The sequence below is a fragment of the Ochotona curzoniae genome, unplaced genomic scaffold (genome assembly GCF_017591425.1).
Source record: "Ochotona curzoniae isolate NIBS_2020 unplaced genomic scaffold, NIBS_Ocur_1.0 contig_2210, whole genome shotgun sequence".
NCBI classification, from domain to species: Eukaryota; Metazoa; Chordata; class Mammalia; order Lagomorpha; family Ochotonidae; genus Ochotona; species Ochotona curzoniae.
Genome location: NW_024465369.1, coordinates 31,970,112 through 31,989,703, shown reverse-complemented (window position 1 = coordinate 31,989,703; position 19,592 = coordinate 31,970,112). Strand labels below are relative to the sequence as shown.

At 41.3% G+C, this 19,592-nt stretch overlaps 1 non-coding gene across 1 annotated transcript; it reads left to right on the top strand.

The window, feature by feature from the left end:
- Window positions 1-134: 134 nt before the first annotated feature.
- Window positions 135-239, top strand: LOC121151005. Its single transcript, XR_005883096.1, has one exon. It is a non-coding gene; the product is annotated as a U6 spliceosomal RNA (small nuclear RNA).
- Window positions 240-19,592: the final 19,353 nt, after the last annotated feature.

The window sequence follows — 19,592 nt, the reverse complement described above, 5'->3', positions numbered from 1 at the left end:
ACAAATATTAGAACTTTTATTTTTAGTCCCTCCACCCAAATCTCTTCATTTATTAACAATATTTTCCTGTATGTCTTCATCCCAGAAAGGATAGATAACAGAACTGTGGGCAGTTACATTTAAAAAAATATTGAGTGCTCGCTTTGGCAGCACATATACTAAAATTGGAACAACACAGAGAAGATTAGCAGGGCCCTGCGCAAGGATAAAAAAATATTGAAGAAATATACAAATAATATCAATTTCCTCATATTAGATACTAGATATTTTTGTACCCCCATAAATACCTTTGTATTTTGTTCTGGAATGCAATTAACTACTTGGAAATGATTGTAGCCTTCTGGGAAAAGTAAGACCCATAAGGTTACAATCATTTCCAAGCATCTAACATAATGAGGTTGATATTATTTGGTATCTCCCACCCACATGAGAGACCCAGAAGCAGCTCCTGGATCCTGGCTTTGGATAGGCTCAGCTCTGGCCACTGCAGCCATTTGGGGGAATGAACCAGTGGGTAAAAGATTCTCTCTCTATATATATATCTTTTCAATAAAGTGAAATAAATTTTCTAAAATATTCACAATTACAACCAGAGATTTTAATGTACCTTTACAATAATTGATAGAACAAGTAGGCTAAAAAATCATCAAGGATACAGAAAGTCTGAACAATCAATTTGACATAATGACCATTTATAGTACATCTGCCAATAACAGAATGTATAGCCTTTTAATTGCACATGAAACATTTACTAGGATTGACCATATTCTGGATTTTAAAACATAATAAACTTGAAAAGTATTCCAATCACACAAGTTCATCTCTTAGCAGAGTGGAATTAAATTAGAAATCAACAAAATAAATCTGTAAAATTTTAAATATCTATGAACAGACTTCTAAATAACATACAGGTCAAATAGGAAATCAAAGAAGTATTAGCACTTTCAGTTGAATGAAAATGAAGCACAAGCTTTAGGAATTTCTGAGATACTACTGGAACACTGTTAGAAATTTATAGCATTAAACACCTATCATATAACCTCAATCTCCATCATAAGAAATCAGAAAAAGAACAGCAAATTAAACCCAATGAAATAATAAAGATCAAAGCAGAAATCAGTGAAGTGGAAAATGACTAAAACAAATGTTTCATTAACAGAATTAAAATTTTTTAAAGGGATAAGTGCTTAAGTGCTTTGTCTTACACTTCTGCATAAAAGCAAAATACATTACTATGTTTGCTTTTAACTCCAATGACATTTGGAAGCTCCACTTCGTAAGCTTATTGCTAACTGTCATAAATTACAAAAATGTTACTCAATATATAACTAAATAATATCACTGAACTTGAATTATAAAATAAAGAGGATCCATGTTTTAAACAAATAAGCAAAAAAAAAAAACTGTTTTTTAAACAGCTAATAAAATTGGTAAGCCTCTAGCCATAGAAGTCAAGAGAAAAAGACACAAATTACCAATACCTATGGATCCTACAGATACTAAAAGCATAAAGGAAAATTATGAATTCATTTATTCGATAAAATTTTAAGCCAAAAACAAAAAACTAACATGGCCTCAATAAATGAGGAAAATGCATTTGCCAAAATCTAACACTCTTATATTCTAAAAATTGTATGATTATATCATTTAAGATTTACTTATTTAATTGGGAGTCAGAGTTACAAAGAGAGAGTGACAGACAGAGAGAGAGGAATCTTCCACCCATTGGCCCACTCCCTAAATGGCTACAGTGTCCAGTGTTGGGCTAGGCCAGAGGCAGGAGTTAGGAGTTTCTTCCACGTTTTCCACATGGTTAGAAGGGCTAAACACTTGAGTCTTTTTCCACTGCTTTTCTCAGATTATTAGCAAAGAGCTAGTTGGGAAATAGAGCAGCTAGGACTTGAACTGGCACTCATAACATAAGTGACACCTTTACTTGTCATGCCACAACACAGGTCCCCTAATATAATTTTTTAAAAGATTTATCTATTTTTATTGAAAAGTCAGATATACAGAGAGGAGATATGGAGAGGAAGATCTTCTGTTCGATGATTCCCAAGTGATCACAACAGCTGGAACTGCACCAAACCAAAGCCAGGAGTTTGGAGCTTCTTCTGGGTCTACCATGTGGGTGCAGGATCCCAAGGTTTTGAGCTGTCCTTGACTTCTTTTCCAGGCCACAAGCAGGGAGCTGGATGGGAAATGGGGCTGCTGGTATTAGAACTGGAGCCCACATGCAATTCCGGTATGTTCAAGGTAAGGACTTTAGCCATTAGGCCACCATGCCAGGTCCCCCTAATTTAATTTTTTTAGGAATTTACTAATACATGAGATTGTCAGGGTCACAGCAAGTATTTGATAATTTCTACACCACAATTCTTAAGATTCAATACTTAATAGTAATTTGGAAAAAAAAAAAAAACCTCAAAACCTCTCTACAAACTCAAACTAACTTGAAAAAAGGAGTCTATGAAAAAAATTGCAGCTGTTATATTCAATAAGAATAATGCTGAATGATATCCATCTAAGATGAGCATCAAATTAAGGATGTCCTTTCATCAATATTCTATTTACATTGTCCCAGAGGTTCTAGTCAGCAAAGAAAAAGAAACAAAAGTGTCCATTTACAAAGAACAATAAATTCAATTACCTTAATTTGAGGGTGACATAATTGTCTACCTAAAAATCCAATGTAACAAGCCTGGCACAATGGGCTCAGTGGCTAAATCTCCTGCTTGTATGCACCAAGATCCCATATAGGCACTAGAGACAACCCTGTATCCAAATCGGAGATCAGAAGAGGCTCCTGGCTCCTGGTTTCAGATAGGCTCAGCTCCAGCTATTGTAGCCACTTTAGTCACAGTGACCCAGCAAATGGGAGATCCTTCTGTCTGTCTTTCTCTTTGTAAATCTTTCCAATAAAAATAAACAAATCATTAAAAGAAATACTTGAGTTATCCTGGGCCAATAATTTTTTCTTTTAGAATCTGGAATATGTCACTCCATTCTCTTCTGGCCTGTAGAGTTTCCTGTGAGAGGTTTCCTGTGAGTTTAATTGGCATTCCTTTATATGTCAGTTGATTTTTTTTTTTTTCACATTCACATTTAAGGATCTTTTCCTTATGTTCAATTGAACAAAGCTGGATGATCATGTGTTGTGGTGAAGATCGTTTTGATAAACCTGTTGGGAGTTCTGTGTCCCTCCTGGTTGTTTACCAGAACGTTCTCTAGATTAGGGAAATTTTCCCTTATTATTTCATTAACTATATCTGTAAAACCAGCTTCTCTTTCTGTACCTTCTGGGACTCCCATAACTCTTATATTTGGCCTCTTAATATTGTCTTTTGGCCTGATCCAGCTCTGCTTCCAGCTTTTTGTTTGCTTCCCCCTGATGACAGGAAATATCTTCCAATCCTGGAATTTTTTCTTCTGCTTGCTTCATTCTATTATGGAGACTCTCCACTGTACTTTTAATTTGCTCAACTGTGTTCTTAATTTCTGATATATCAGCCTTGATTTGCTTTACTGCTGCTATTTCTTGTGTAACATATTCCTTAAATTCTTTGAACTCTTGTATGTGCTTCTTGATCAGAAGCTTTATAATGAGTTTTCTGAATTCTGTGTCCCCTATTTTCTCAATGTCTTCCTCAGTGAACTCTGAGGTTGGCATAGGGTTTTGCTCCTTTGCAGGAGGGAGTCTTTGGTAATATTCATTTTGCCTGTGTGTCATCTTTTGTTTTTTTGTTCTTCATTGTACTTGTGGTTATCAGATTCTTCTTCTTGGTGCAGGTTTCTAAGCTGTGTCAGCCACAGATCTACAGTTCAATTTTACTTATTGCAGTTGATACCCAGCTCTTTGTTTATAGCCAATTGTGCCACTCCCTCCAGCAAGTTCCAGGTCTGGGTTCTTTTTTTATTATTATTATTGATTACATTGCATTATGTGACACAGTTTTAAAGGCACTGGGATTCCCCCACCCCTCCCCAACCCCCCCCCATGGTGGATTTCTCCACCTTGTTGCATTACCACAGTTCAAATTCAGTTGAGATTCTTTCATTACAAGCATCTACCAAGTATAAAGTCCAGCATCTTATTGTCCAGATAAGTTCATCGGTTTCTTGGGGAGACTATCTCTCTACTCTGCCAGCTCTACCTTCAGACCAGAGAAGGTCTGGGTTCTTATGTTAGATTTCTACTGTGTTCTCCGTAGCCCCAGCTCCTGGCTCACCACTCCCCACCTCCTGTGATATTATGCTGAGGTTGCACTACTGTCTCTGCAACCTTTCTCCCACTTACAGTTGGAGCAGGTCCCAAGATTAGGGAGATACCAGGTGTCCTATATAGCTGGGTTGTTGGTGGTGCTGATCTTGCAGGAACCTGTCGAACGTTGGGTCTGGTGCCACATGGACCTATTTTGACCAGTATAATGCCACAGTCAGTATTATTTTCCTGTGGGACCAGTGCAATCCACTGAACTCAGTGAGTTCTCATGAGCTCAGCACATGTGCAGTTCACTGTTGTCCCCTGTAGTCCTAAACGTTTGCCACACTGTACAAAATGCTGCCTGATGTACCACTACTATAGTTCTTGATCTGCTGGCCATCAGGTCTGATGGCTACCCAGACCTATCTTGGGTGGAACCTGTAGAATGCCATGTTGCTGCAGTTCACTCAGTCAAAAATTAGTTCACTCCCAGTTCAGTTTAGTGTATGCTCAGTCCTTTCCTTTGCCTCCTTAGGCAAAATGGTGCCCAATTCAGCTCTAGAGGGCTGACTGTGCTGTGAAATCCACCCTGTTCTCGTACTACCCATCTGGGACCTGCTGCTCTGTCTCTGCTCCCGGTCAAATCAAACAGACCAGCAGGACGGATAGTTCTTTGTCTGGGTTTACCTCAAAAGCTCCCAGTGAAAGAAAAAAATTGTCGGCCTAGGATAACCAGGAAGCTTTCTTTTGTCTTTGAAAATGAAATAAAATTCTTCCACAGTAAAGTTTAAAGAATATGCCTCTACCAAACACACCCTACAAATGATGCTTCAAGATGTTCTCTTGGGGCCCAGCGCGGTGGCGCAGTGGTTGGGGTCCTCGCCTTGCACGCCCGGGATCCCATATGGGCGCCGGTTCTATCCCAGAAGCCCCGCTTCCCTTCCAGCTCCCTGCCTGTGGCCCGGGAAAGCAGTCGAGGATGGCCCAAGGCTTTGGGACCCTGCACCCGTGTGGGAGACCCGGAAGAGGCTCCTGGCTTCGGACTGGCATAGTATCGGCCGTTGCACTCACTTGGGGAGTGAATCATTGGACGGAAGATCTTCCTCTCTGTCTCTCCTCTCTGTATATCCTCCTTTCCAATAAAAAAAATAATAAAAATAAATCTTTAAAAAAAAAAAAAGATGTTCTCTTGACAGAGAAGAGGAATAACACCCGAAAAAAAACCAAAGGCAAATGTAAAGAATATCCCAGTAAAATGACAACAGAAGACTAAACCAATGAACAACCCATTGCTGAAATGACAGGACCAAAGTACCACCCATACATATTAACCCTGAATACTGCTTAAGCCCAATCAAATTCATAGATTAGTACACTGGATTAAAAAACAAAACACATCTATTTGTTGTCTAGAAGATACACCTTTCACCAACAAAATCAGCAGAAACTATATCTCAAGGATTTTGATTTTTTTGTTTTTGTTAGTTTCATCTCTTCAAAAGTTTCTTGTGATTAAATTATTCAATGACACATAGATCATACAGTAGCATCATTTTCTTCAAGAAGGTTCTTGATTTTCTTTTACATTTCTTCAGTGACACATTAGTCATTCAGTAGCATGTTATTTAATGTCATGGTGTTGTTAATTTCTTTTTTCTTCCTGTTATTGATTTTGTTTTCATTTAAGGAATGCATAGTAGCTGTGTAATAGAGACTGTCATATCTAGTAACATGTTATTTAACTTCATGGCATTGTAAATTTCTATTTTTCTTCCTGATGTTGATTTTGTATTGTGACTTTTCATTTAAGGGGATGTACAGTAACTATGAAATCCAGATGTGAGGATACAATGGAATATGCATCTCTACTTCCAGACAAAGATGGACTCCCAATGAAACTGTTTACTGTATCTTGACAATAGGATGCTGGACACTCTGCCATTGTCCTTGCCCACAATGATGGACATATGACGGTGTATGAAGAATTATACTATAGTAATGATATAGAGGAACAAGGTGAGGGGGGAGGGAATTGGGGAGGGGATAAGCAAAATCCCAGGAGCCTATGGAACTGTATCATAAAATGATGATGATGATAATAATAATGATAATAAAATATTTTTAAAAAGAAATACTTGTGTTACTTTATGTAAATCTCTTGAAACCAAAATTTACAAAGCAGTACATATATTATTGCATCTTTAAAGTCTGATTTTCCAATAAAAGTAAGTAAATGTTTAAAAAAATATATGAAACACATGGGTACAGAGCTGACAATACATCTGTATGATCTCTGCACTGAGAACTATGAAACAGTGGCCGAAAAAAATTAAAGACGACCTAAGTAGATATAGGAGAGGATCAAGTGCACAGGTGAGAAGAACAAATGGTCCTAGTTCAACAGATACCTCTCCATGAGACGGATGTGCCTATCTAATCAACTGAAGATAGGAAGGGAAAAAACCCCTATAAGAGGGGGGTCAGAGAGGAAGAAATTCTGTGTCTAAACTGCCCTTGACTCAAGCCTGCAGGATGAAGTTCTGCCGGAACTTTTAGCCTTGGCCTGACACACAACCTTGATGAACACAGCTCCATTGCCATCTGTTATCATTTAGACTTACACTCTGAATGGAGATACAGCCAGCGTTAGCAATGAGATCCCTGTGACATTGCTAAAGACACTTGCCAGTGCTACACAACACTACGACCTGACAGAGGCAGCTTTTCAATAACTGTCTGCCCTTGCAATCATTTCTTTTCCTTTTGTTTGCCAGTTGCCTATGTGGAACCGCAAAGGTTGAGGCTTTTGTACTGCCTAGGATACCCCAATTCAGCAGTTCCTCTTTGTGCTCACAAACAGACCTTCTCTGCCCTGTGTCAAAACTCTCCATGCCTGGGCACAGGTTTGTCTGTGCAAGGGAAAGGCTGACTTTAACATTTAGATCCTGAAGGGAACTCGGTCATAGATAAAACTTCTGTTTGTGCAGAGAAGAAAGCCATAGAGAAGGCCACTGGCTAAACAATCTAGAGGGAGAGTGGGAGATCTGAGGCTTTCCCAGGTGTTCAGGCCTCTTTACAATCACTAACCTTGCCTCTGCAACTAGCACTTATTCTATACATGATGCAGGATGTGTGGTGATTAAGACATTTTGCAGGGACCTTTGATACTTCAGCACTTGATACATCACTGAAATAGCCAGGGACTGCAGCGATCTGGAATATTAGGCTTTTAATAGACGTGTCAGTTTCGTTTCCTAAATCTGAGCATGTGCTGTCAGCCTCTCCTTGGTACAAATGTGAGGGATCTACACCAACTTTGGTTTACACTAGTGTATCACTAAAGCATTTCTGTTTCCAAGGAATCTATACGGACACTGCTCACAGCACACTCCCAACCAGGTTCCATCACTGTTCATCCTCTTTGTGCTTCTTGACAATTCTTCCTAAATTGCAGTATACACAAAAATTCTTTCCAATCTGCAGAGGATTTTAACTGAATCCCTTTCCACTGTGGAAAATCTTTTGTGTCTCTACTTGCAATTCATTTTGAGACTTTTTCACTTCATACAAACTGTGCTGTTTTGACCTTTTCCTTGAACATACTCTAATACCTGTCTGGTTTCCTCACATCATAGGAATAAAGTAAACTATTTCAACATAGTCTTCTTTATGCCAATCATCATTTTTAAATGCTGTTTTAACAAAGAGAAAGTAAGAGATACAGCAGTCCAGGCTAAAGAGGTTTGATCCAAAGATTACTCATAGAGGAAGTCCTCAGACAATAGTACACCCAGGGTTCCTGAGTGGTCCTAAAGGCCTAATGGGCTCAGAAATGCAGCTACTGCCCTATATCTTTTTAAAAAATATTTATTTTATTTTTGTTGCATAGGTAAAGTTACAATGTGAAGGGGAAGAGAAAGATCTTCCATCTGCTGGTTTACTCCCCACATGACTTCAACTGGCAGGTGTGAGCTAACACTACACCACGTGATTCTTCTGGATCTCCCACATAAGTGCAGAGATCCAAGGACTTAGGCCGTCATCCTGCTTTCCCAGGCCATCATCAAGGAGCTAGATCAGAATTAGAGCAGCTGGGAATTTGAAATAGGGCCCATTATGGGATGCTGGCTTAGTCTATTATGCAACTCTACTTGGCCCACATCACCTTCTAAATTACACTGGCTTTTTCCTTTCTAGTCACTTGTTCATTAAATAATACTTTACAGGGTGGGTATTGTGGCATGGTGGGTTCAGCTGCCACTTGGGATGCCCACATCCTATTTTGGAGAGCTTGTTTTGAGTCCTGGCTACTCTGCGCTTCTGATGCAGCTACCTTGGTAGTTAACAAATAATGGCACAATTGCTTGGGTTCCTGCCATCAAGGGACATCTAAATGGTGAATCCTGGTTTTGAGCTTCCACCTGGCTCAAACCCTTGACCGTTGCAAACATTTGGGGAGAAAACGAGTGAATGGGAGACCCGTCTTTGTCTCTTCTGTCACTTACTTTCCAAATAAATGAATGTTAAAAAAAAATAACACGTTATGTAACATCTACTGATGTTTCAGGAACAGGCAGAAATACCAAATGAATGACCAACAGATAATTTTCCTGTCTTCACAAAGCTTATGTTGTAGTGATAGAATCAAACATTAAAGACAAATATGATGGGTATGATCTTGGGAAGGGACGAGGGCTATGAAGAATAACAGGTCAGAGAGAGAGGCATCTGCAAGTATGTCTGGCATGTATTTTGGCTGGCAGGCAATCTTCCACAATCAGGGTAGTGAGGAAATTTAAACACTGAATTTAGAAACAAAAAGATATAGCAGTGCCTATTCCACTGTCAAGTATAGACCACCTACTGCCAACCACTTGGAGGTTTCACAAGAGATATAGGTTCCTGGGTCACAGTTCAAAGTCAGAATCTCTGGGCTCCAGCCTTCAGGAATCTCAAGTTCCTACAATACTCAAGGTGCTGCAGTCTGAGAATCTCTGATTTCAGAGAACATGATCACTGATTGCCATGGAGTAGAGAAGGGAGACAGTTTGTTCAGAACCAAAGCCCAAGGGGTGAAAGTGGAATGCAGGCCTAGATGCTTCTAAAGAAAGATTTTGCAGGGCTCCAGTGGATATGGTGGCAAGCAGACACCCTTAAACACAGAATGGACTGCCTGGAGGCAAGTAGAAGTGAATTCTTAAGTCTAGGAATTGCTAAATGGGAAGGAAGCTTGCTGACAAGATCAAGACTGTTGCCAAAGAAACTCTAGGTATTTTAGAGAGTTGGAAACTTGTTAAAAATGCAAAGTCTTTTTCTCTATCTCTCTCACTGGGGGATGCATCCACGACATGCTCCCACTGTATCAGACACTGGGAATGGGACTTGGAAATCCGCATTTTTTTTTTTACATTTATTTATTTATTGGAAAGTCAGATATACAGAGAGGAGGAGAGACAGAGATGAAGATCTTCCGCACAACGGCGGATGCTATGCAGATCCAGAGCCAGGATCCAGGAACTTCTTCCGGGTATCCCACATGGGTGCAGGGTCCCAAAGCTTTGGCCACAGGCCGGGAGAGGATGGGAAGTGGAGCTGCCCGCTGGCGCCCATATGGGATCCTGGGGCGTTCAAGGTGAGGACTCTAGCCGTTAGGCCATGCCGCCAGCCCGGAAATTCGCATTTTAACAAGCCTTCCAGGATATTCTGAAGCTTGAGGGAATCACTTGTTAGTTATTTAAAAGAGTGTAAGAGTTCTAGTTCTAGGTCATAGGATATTATGATACTTTATGCGCAGCTAATTCTCGCAACCTGGTTCTTTACCGTGAGCTGAAAACACCAGACGCAACGAGGTATCTTAGGAAGTTTATTCCAGCGGGGCAGGAATAGGGGAAGGGGAAAAGGGGAGGAGGGGGAAGAGGGAGAGCAAGGGAGGAGAGAGGGAGAGAGGGAGAGAGGGAGAGAGGGAGAGAGGGGGGGAGAGAGAGAGAGAGAGAGAGGGAGAGAGAGAGAGAGAGAGAGAGAACCGAGTGGGGCAGGAACAGGGAAGGGGAGGGAAGGGAGGTAAGAAGGAGAGAGGAAGAGCAGGGGAGAGGAACCAAGGAGAGCAAGAGCAAGAGCAAGAGAGAGAGAACCGCACCTGGGGGCCTTTTTTGTCTGCCAGGTGTGGGGGGGCGGGGATTCGGAGGGATTGAGGTCAAGGCCCCAGGGGATTGGTGCCTGCAGGTGAATGCCTGGGGATGATTGGTGAGTGGGCGGGTTTGGGGAAGGGGCTGGGAGATTGGGAGTGGGATTCTCAGGTGGAATGCCAGGTTACATCTGATTGGTGGATGGCTGGACTGGCGCGAATTTTGTGAGCTGTGAGGAAGAAGGAATGGTGCAGGGTCCAGGGTGGAATATTGGAATAAGTCCTTACATCACTCACTGGGAGAATCACTGCCTTAGAGAAACAGAATCTGGGAACTGAAGTGACTGCCTTCCAGCATAGGGCTTACCTGAGCAAAGAAACCCATTCCCATTGTTTCTACATCTCTTCTCTTTGTTAGGGCCAAATGACTTGGGGCTTTCTGGAGCCTTTCATCTCCCCTTGGGAAAGGTCAGTTGCTCAGAGTTTACTGTAAATAAATCCTCACATGTGTTTAATATTGAGGATTGTTTATTGTGCATTGCAGGCAAATAATTGGAAACTATTTCAGTATGTACCAGTGGAGGAACCGCTAAATAAATATGATAGATTTCAATGAGACAGCTGAAAGGAATGCATAAGAGCTATGTAAGAGCAAGGACTTATATCTAATACATATTGTAAAATAGGAAAGCAAGTTGCCAAATGGTACAAAAGTGTGATTTAAGTTCAAGTAAAAATGCAGTGTTCTCTCTCCTCTCTGGCTCTGGGTGGGTACATGTGTGTTGTACACCCATGTGCAGATTCTAAAGGGATAACACTCTCAAAAGAATAACACTGGCTACTTAAGAGAAGGGCAACAGTTGGAAAGATGCTGAGAAATGGAATCAGAAGTGCAGGAAGAAACATTGTAGCCTGATGTGTAATATTTAAAATTTTTAAAGACAATAGTTTTCACTTAGCATTTTTGCAATTAAAAATAATTTCAAACATTAGATAAAAATATGATGTTTAATTATAATTGCCCCAAATCTTGATAAAAAAAAATAGATCTACTATTCACTCAATCTAATCCACATCTAAATGGAAATGTCTCCAGTCATACGGCAAGGATTAGTAAGACTTTGCTGTTACAGATATTCATTGAGGACACTCAGTCTATGTCAGTAACAATTTAGACTGTCCACTCATGTTCTCAAAATACTGGGCAATTAGCTGAACAATTCAATTCATACAAATCACTTTCTCTTACATAGATAATAGAGGTAGCACAGCTATTTAGGCTTTGATAATTTGATAATTATCCCAATTCCTCATCTCCTTTTGTGTGTATAAAATCCAGATTTAGCTTATTAAGTTCTTTCTCATATTTACCAGAGGCCTCTTTATTTTAATTTTCTTCCCCTTCATAGTTGGCCTTGAGTAAAGAGAACAGCTGGCCACCATCTGCTACCAAAAAAAAAAAGAAAAGAAAGAAAAGAAAAGCCATTATATCCATTACGTCCTCAGGAAGACTCCAAATTTGGGCCTAGGATAAGAAGTTGCACTCATCTGTGCATTAGACTGTAGAAGTTCAGAGATTATAAATTCCTTCTGATGCTTTATTATTGTAGCACTCTGCACACAACAGGCGCTTAATAATTGTTTCTGATGCTGCAGCTGCTGCCTTCTTGTAAGCTTTAAATGAGTGGCCTTCTAAAAAGTAGGAAAAGCCCACAATAGCAGTAGGAACTTGAATTTGAAACTGAAGCTAAATTTATTCATAGATTAATCTGTAATAGGAAGCTAAATTTCAAAATAAAGCTGACAATTAGCAATACCACCAATGGACTTTTTTTTTTTCCTTACTGATCAACTTTTGTAGATGGCTTTTACAATGAATATTCAGACATTTGTTTATTTTGATGGTGGGCTCTGGAATTAGACTCTCACATCCTATCCTGCTTTTTCTCACAAACTATGGGACGGAGCAATCATCCTCACTTGTGAAACCAGAATAACATCCCTTCTTGGGAAGACTGTTCTCTGTGTAAAGGGAGATAGTAGATGTAATACTGCCTTCCCCTTCCCTTAACCTCTTGTATTCTTCACGATATTAATTAAAAACAGACTGTATTAGTTTGTTTTTCATCACATTAACTAAAAGCCGCAAGAAGAAAAGACAGGTTTGTTTCAGTTTGGAGGCTGTGGTTCACGTGCAGGTGTCCTGAGAGTTCATTTATGTGGAAGCTGGTCACAGTGCTATGCAGGAACAATCATATGATGAACCAGGAAGCAGAGAGGGAGAACTCAAACACTGAACCCTCTGGTGAGAACCACTCTCCCAGGACATAGATTCAATGACCTAAAAACCTCCCACCAACCACAACTCCCACACATCACAATTACAGTTTCCACTGCTAACCCAGCAACCATTTAGACATCAGAGTTGAAACATACTGCATGAGTTCTGGGAACACAAGTTCTACTGACTTATATAACATAGATCAGTGCACTTTAATACTATCTTCTTGTTTTCTTTTGTTCTTTCTCTTAGACTGTTTCTATAGTTGGGCAGCTGCTGCCTGCATGTCCACGTGGCTTCTTCTCTGTCACTGAACTAGCTCCTGAGGCTGCCAGGAGAAAATGCAGAACAGGGAAATATGCTGTGTGATATCCTGCACTTGCTATGACTGCCACCTGTGGACAACAGCAGGATTAGCATTACCTCTTGCATCCAGTTTCCAAATCTCCACTACAGATCCCTTGCTGAGTCTCAAATCTGTCAATGACAGAGGTGATTCTAATCAAATAAGTAAAAGGCAGCTGTCAGATGTCTGTCAGAAAAGCAGGGCATTAGAACAATGCATCTGGGGACACTGAAATTGCCTTGATTGCCTTGATTAAATCGGGAAGACCTTTCCATTGAGACAAAGTCAACCCGAATATACTTTACCACTTAAAAATGAGTGGAGGTGGTCGTAGAAATTCTCTTCTGTCCATAGCAGCCTGGAGATAGGGATACTACCAATTCCTAGAGATGGGACCTGGGGAAGCCATTTAACCTCTCTGACCTCAAATTCTTCTGCTACCCAGGAAACTGGCTCAGGCCGTCTCTTAGAGGCTGTCAACAAAATTGTAGGTATACATTTATTGCAGTAGCCAAGGTTATAATGGTGATATAAGAGTTAAGAGAAAAAAAAATCCGTCACAGTTTCACTTTCCTAACATCCTAATACATAAACTACCTAAAAGACATCTGCATGTAAACTCATGCACACACACACACGTACACTTAGGAAGAGGTGAACAACTCACACAACTAAACGAAGAAAACTGGTGGGAATGAAAGTGAAAGTGTACAGTATGGCCGATGTTAGGAACCACCAATCTCCTAGATAGCGCCCCCTTGCATCCACTGTCTCCAGAAGGAAAATGGAGACACCACACAAGCCTGCGGCAGAATATACCCCCAATGCTGAAAGGTGTCCACTATCATCACTACATATTGCCTCTGAACATGCTCCTCACTACAGTATTAATTTCCAGGGAATTTGCTGCAGCTGGACCAGCATCCCTAAATGGTGCATCAAGATCAATTTCTGTTTGACTTTTACATAGTTATAGGGTAAAGGAAAAATAATCCAAGGAAGTCTCAGAGGATTTGTGTTTCCTAATTCTTTGTTCACTGTTGACTACTCAGAGAATAAAAAGCAGAAGCTTGCATTCACTGAATGTTGAGATGTGTGTTTCAGCCTTTCTCAGCATGCCTTGCTTCTTCTCTGACGCTCACATGAAACCTGGTTTTGGGCCAGCATCAATGCTGAGGCTCTGTAAGATGAGTCAGCAATCGTGTCCTTGTCAGTGAACTTTTCCCAGTGATGACATTCAATTCACTTTGCTCAAAACAGGAAATGCTTTTGTTCTCCCCATGGCAATGGATTACAAGGATCCTAAAATCTCAATTGTCTCTACTTAGGCACTTCTGAGCTTGCTGATTCTCAAACTGCAGTTTTAAGAAGACAGATAGCAAGAAGCAAGAAATAAATGAGTTGAGAGGAACTGGAATTATGCATTCAATATTCACTCAATTTCTTGTTCGTTCGGTTACTCCCTTATTCAATTAAGAAATACTGTATTTCAGGCCTGGTGCAGTAGCCTAGCACCCAAAGTCCTCACCTTGCACGTGCTATGATCCCAAATGGATGCCAGTTCCAATCCTGGCAACCTCATTTCCCATCTAGCTCCCTGCTTGTGGCCTGGGAAAGCAGTCAAGGACAATCCAAGTCTTGGGACCCTGCACCCAAGTGGAAGACCCAGAAGAGGCTCTGGGCTCCTGGCTTCAGATTGGTACAGGTCCAGCCATTGTGGCTGCTTGGGAAGTGAATCAGTGGACAGAAGATCTTTCTCTCTGTCTCTCCTCCTCTTTGTATACCTGACTTTTCAATAAAAATAAATAAATCTTAAGAAAAAATACTGTATTTCATTTCTTAAAAAAACACCACCAGTTGCTTCCTCCATTTCCATGACCATTTGTCTTTGGCTAACTCAACACTAGTTTTTCCTTTAAGTCACAGTGTTCTCAGCCCCAGTCCTATTTCTCACTTTGTAAGCCCTCTTACCCACCAGCTCTGCCTTAAGAATGGTCCTGGAATGGAGGTCAGGTCCTGTGAAATGGTTTCTTTCCTGATAAAAATAGGTACCAACCATGAAAATAAAAGTCAACTCATCATTTAGGATGATAAAAAGTAAGTATCCAGATTCCTGATGACATCATGGAACCACTTAGCTCATGCTAGAAATAGCTTATCTCTCAATTTCTGTGTATGTGAGAACCAAACAATCTACCTGCCAATGGTTCTCACTTGGGAAGTTTCTCTCCAAGAAGGCATCTGACAATAATTGGGGCAGATTTTGAATATCACAATTGATAATAGGTTGAGGCAGGTATTGGCACCTTGTCATTAGAAGCCAGGGAAGAAACTGTGTAATCATCTCACAAAGAAAGGACAGACCCCCTATAACAAAGAATTATCTGATCCAAAACATCAGTACTGTAGTTTAAGCCATAAAGATGGGGTTTTTTTCTCTACTACTCACAGTGAAGTGCATTCACAACTCATAAAATGCCTCATTCAGGAAACATCAAGCACATACCATGAATCACACACCATACCACGTGAAGTGTTAAGAATATAAAAATGAATATGGTCCATTTGAGCCCCTCAGAAGTTCACAGCCTAGTGAAGCAGATGGGCATATTACGATAAAAAAAGTTCTAATACACAGATATGACGTTCAGTCACGGGGAATAAGACCACAATACTATCAGCAGCTTGACAGAGTCCAGGAAGGCTCTACAGATAAGGTACCTGAGCTGGGCCCGGCGCGGTGGCGCAAGTGGTTAAAGGTCCTCGCCTTGCACGCCCGGGATCCCATATGGGCGCCGGTTCTAATCTCGGCAGCCCCGCTTCCCTTCCAGCTCCCTGCCTGTGGCCTGGGAAAGCAGTCGAGGACGGCCCAAAGCTTTGGGAACCTGCACCCGCGTGGGAGACCCGGAAGAGGCTCCTGGCTTCGGATTGGCATAGTATCGGCCTGTTGCGCTCACTTGGGGAGTGAATCATTGGACGGAAGATCTTCCTCTCTGTCTCTCCTCTCTGTATATCCGCCTTTCCAATGAAAAAATAATAAAAATAAATCTTAAAAAAAAAAAAAAAAGGTACCTGAGCTACAGAGGTTGAAACGTGGGGGAAAAAATCACCAGATAAAGAAAGCATCCCATCAGAGAGAGGAGGCGCAAAGCTCAACTGTGATGCATGGTCCTGGAGGGGCAGCTCAGGCTGTCAGCAGTCTAGAGGGAAGAAAAATAATACTAGCTTGGGGCTAATTTTGAAAAGTTTTGTCTGGTAAATACTTCATCCTATACACAGTCAGGAACGGGAATAGGTTTCTATTTAGGACAGTGTTATGATCATCTTCACATTTTCCTTTTTTAAAATTTTTATTTATTTAGTTATTTATTTATTGCAAAGTCAGATATACAGAGGAGAGACAGAGAAGAAAATCTTTCATCTGCTGGCTCACTCCCAGGCCACACTGGCTAGAGCTGAATCAATCCGAAGCCAGGAGCCTGGAGCCTCTTCTGGGTTTCCCACATGGCTGCAGGGATCCCAAGGCCTTGGGCAGTCCTCAACTGCTTTCCCAGGCCACAAGCAGGGAGCTGGATGGGAAGCCGGGCCACTGGGATTAGAACCAGCACCCATATGGGATCCTAGTGTGTGCAAGGTGAGAACTTGAGCCATTAGGCTACCATGCCAGGCCCATCTTCTCATTTTCATACACATAGCTCTGTGACATTGTCAGAAAGTCACCTGGGTGGGCCAAGACTAGAGTGGGGAGGCACATTAGAAGGCTGGGCTAAACCTCATTCGAAAAATACCGGGTTATATGCCACATATTTTGTATGAAAGGAGATTGGAACTATGGTTTCTTCACTGAATGGTGAGATTTTACTACCGCAGTTTCATATCAAACTATGAGCCTTAGCCCTATCTTCAGATATTTGCAGAAATACATCCAACATATGTAGTCACACATATCTATCCCAGTGTTGAGTCTAATGACTGCAAGGACAACAGTCGCTTTCTGTGATTTTTCTGGCTTTTAGGGGCTTTCAGTTATCTACCTGCCCAGCATTGTAGGTAACCTCTTTCCATGTTTTATGTGATAAGAAGATTGAGAAGAGATAAGCGTTACCAGCTTACCTGGTCTCATTGATGGGAGTGAGTTGGTTGGGGTGACTCCCTTTCCTCCAAAGCTACAAGAGCACAGAAGAAAGGAAAGGTACCTCTGCCTATCATTTCAGCAGAAAAACTCAACAATCTAACAGCAGCAAGGAAGCCTTTCAGGTTTGGCTAACTCTACAGACAAGGGTAACCTGGATACAGGGAAGTTCTTCCTAAATCTGGAACCAAATAACATCATCCCAAGATGGCAATGTTTCAAGTTTCAGTCCTGACTGCCAGTGAATATGGAAAAAGTAAAGAGTGACATCTTTTATTTACCTCTACTGTCCGACCTTGACTCTGCCTTTGATTGTACTGTCTGCATATTTTCTAAGAGTTCACAAAAAAAGCACTCTTGAGTAGGAAGATAAGACGAGCACCTATTTATTGAATAACATCAAGGAGGGAAAACTGCTAGTTCACTCATTTTGCTGTTAAAGTTGCTCAAAAGGATCAAAATACCAATTAACTTGCTGGCTCAGAAATCTTTGATATCCTTAGATTCACTGACATTCTGAAACTCATTCATACCTGCCTAATGGCTTTCTGATTCCAACAAAGCACAGCCAATCTATTTAGCATCTGACCTGTTTTCTTAAATATTTTTATGTATTCAGCATTGTAAGGCTAAAAATATTTGACTAGTCACATTCAGGTGCTAAAAGTATCTTTTTTTCTTGTTCCACCTGCAAATTCAAGAAGAAGAAGAAGAAAAAAAAAGGAGATTCAGAAGCACTTTTGAAAAAAGCCACTTCATTCTTAATTTTAACTTATGAACTCACATTGTAGGGACCTTTGTCTTTTTTGATTTTTCAAAGATTTATTCATTTGACTGAAAGAGTTACAGAATGTGAGAAAGACAGATCTTCTACCTGCTGGGCCTCTCTCCTGGTGGCTGCAGCTTAGGTGGCACCAGGAACCAGGAACTTCTTCCAGTCTCCCATGTGAGGGGCAGAGGTCCAAGGTTTGGGGCTGTCCTCTGTTGCCTTTCAAGATGCATAAGCAGGGAGTGGACCAAAATTAGGGCACCCAGGATATGAACTGGCACCCATAGGGAATGCTAGCATTGCAAGCAGTGGCTTTACCCGCTATTGGTATGCACCCCTAGCATTTTATTCCTAAACAAAGGCAGCTTCTAGGTTTAGGAAATTCTATGCAATTTATTTCAATAAATACTGATTGAGGGTAGGCATTGTGACACAGTACTCCAATTCCAATGTACCTCAGAAGGCAGTGAAAGATTATCCAAATGCTTGGGTTCCCTATCACTCACACAGGAGTCTGAATGGAGGTACAGGCTATTGGCTTTAATCTAGACATTGCGGTCATCTGGGGAGTGAATCAATAGATGGATGATTGATCACCCCCTGTGTGTGTGTGTCTTTTCCACTTCCTCTCTGTAACTTTACTAAATAAATAAATAAATTTAATAGTGACTGAATGCAGTAGACTGGTGAGATTCAAAACACAGTGTGGAAGCCAGGCTTCATGGGTTCAAATTCTGGTTCTGCCATTTATAACATGGGACTTGGGGAAAATCTTTTAATTTCTTTGTTTGCCCAATTTCCTCACTTGTAAAATGGGAACAATAATAGAGCCTAGCCTCCAGGGTGTTTCCAGGGATCCAATGAGATGATACGTTTGAGAACAGTGTCCTAAAATACCCTGTCGCCTGACCTCACCTATGCCACCAGGCCCTGGAAGAGCAGTAAGATCTGCCATGCACTCAAAGCCACCAGAATTCTGACCTGCTCATCCTTTCCTCCTAGCTGTGAATCACTGGGAGAAGTTGAGATCTAAGACTCTAACCCATAAAAACACTGCCATCCGAAGAGGTTTCCCCTGTCCTGGGGGTCACTGCAACTGCCTGGGAGCACAACAAAACCCCAACGTTGAAGTAGTTAAGGAGTCTGACATACTTGGCAGAAAGTTTGCAGCAGGAGCAATCCCAGAGGACTGTATGGTCGAGGAGAAACTGTATGTTAAATATTGGATCCCCAAAGGGATTAGCCTGACCTTTTCACAAACTCCTCAAAGAGGATGCGGTGGGAATAGCCCTGCCGACGGATGCTGACTGTCTCCAGGATTCCAGTGGAGCGAAGCTGGGCTAGTACCCTCTCTCGGGAGAACCGCAGGGCCTCACGGGTGTCATTGGGTTTAATGCAGCGCACGAAGTGGGGCTGTCCAACCACCATTCTGGAGAGCAGATCCATCAGCGAATACTGCCAGGGAAAAGACACACGTGAAATGAATGAGACTGTTGGCAAGGCTGGTACCATCGCCACCCAGGCCTGTGGGGACCTCCTGAGCAGTAGGAGGCTTGGGAATGCCCCCAGAAACCTTTCTGGGGGCAGAACACAAGCTCAGCAGTATGAGAGGGTAATACAAGTTCTCCTGAAATCTGCCTGCACATTCAAAAGCTTTGTTCAAATATCCCCTGTGCCAAGTAATATCTCCCTGTGGCAAAAACACAGCTAAGAACAGGCTCCAGGTCATTCTGAAT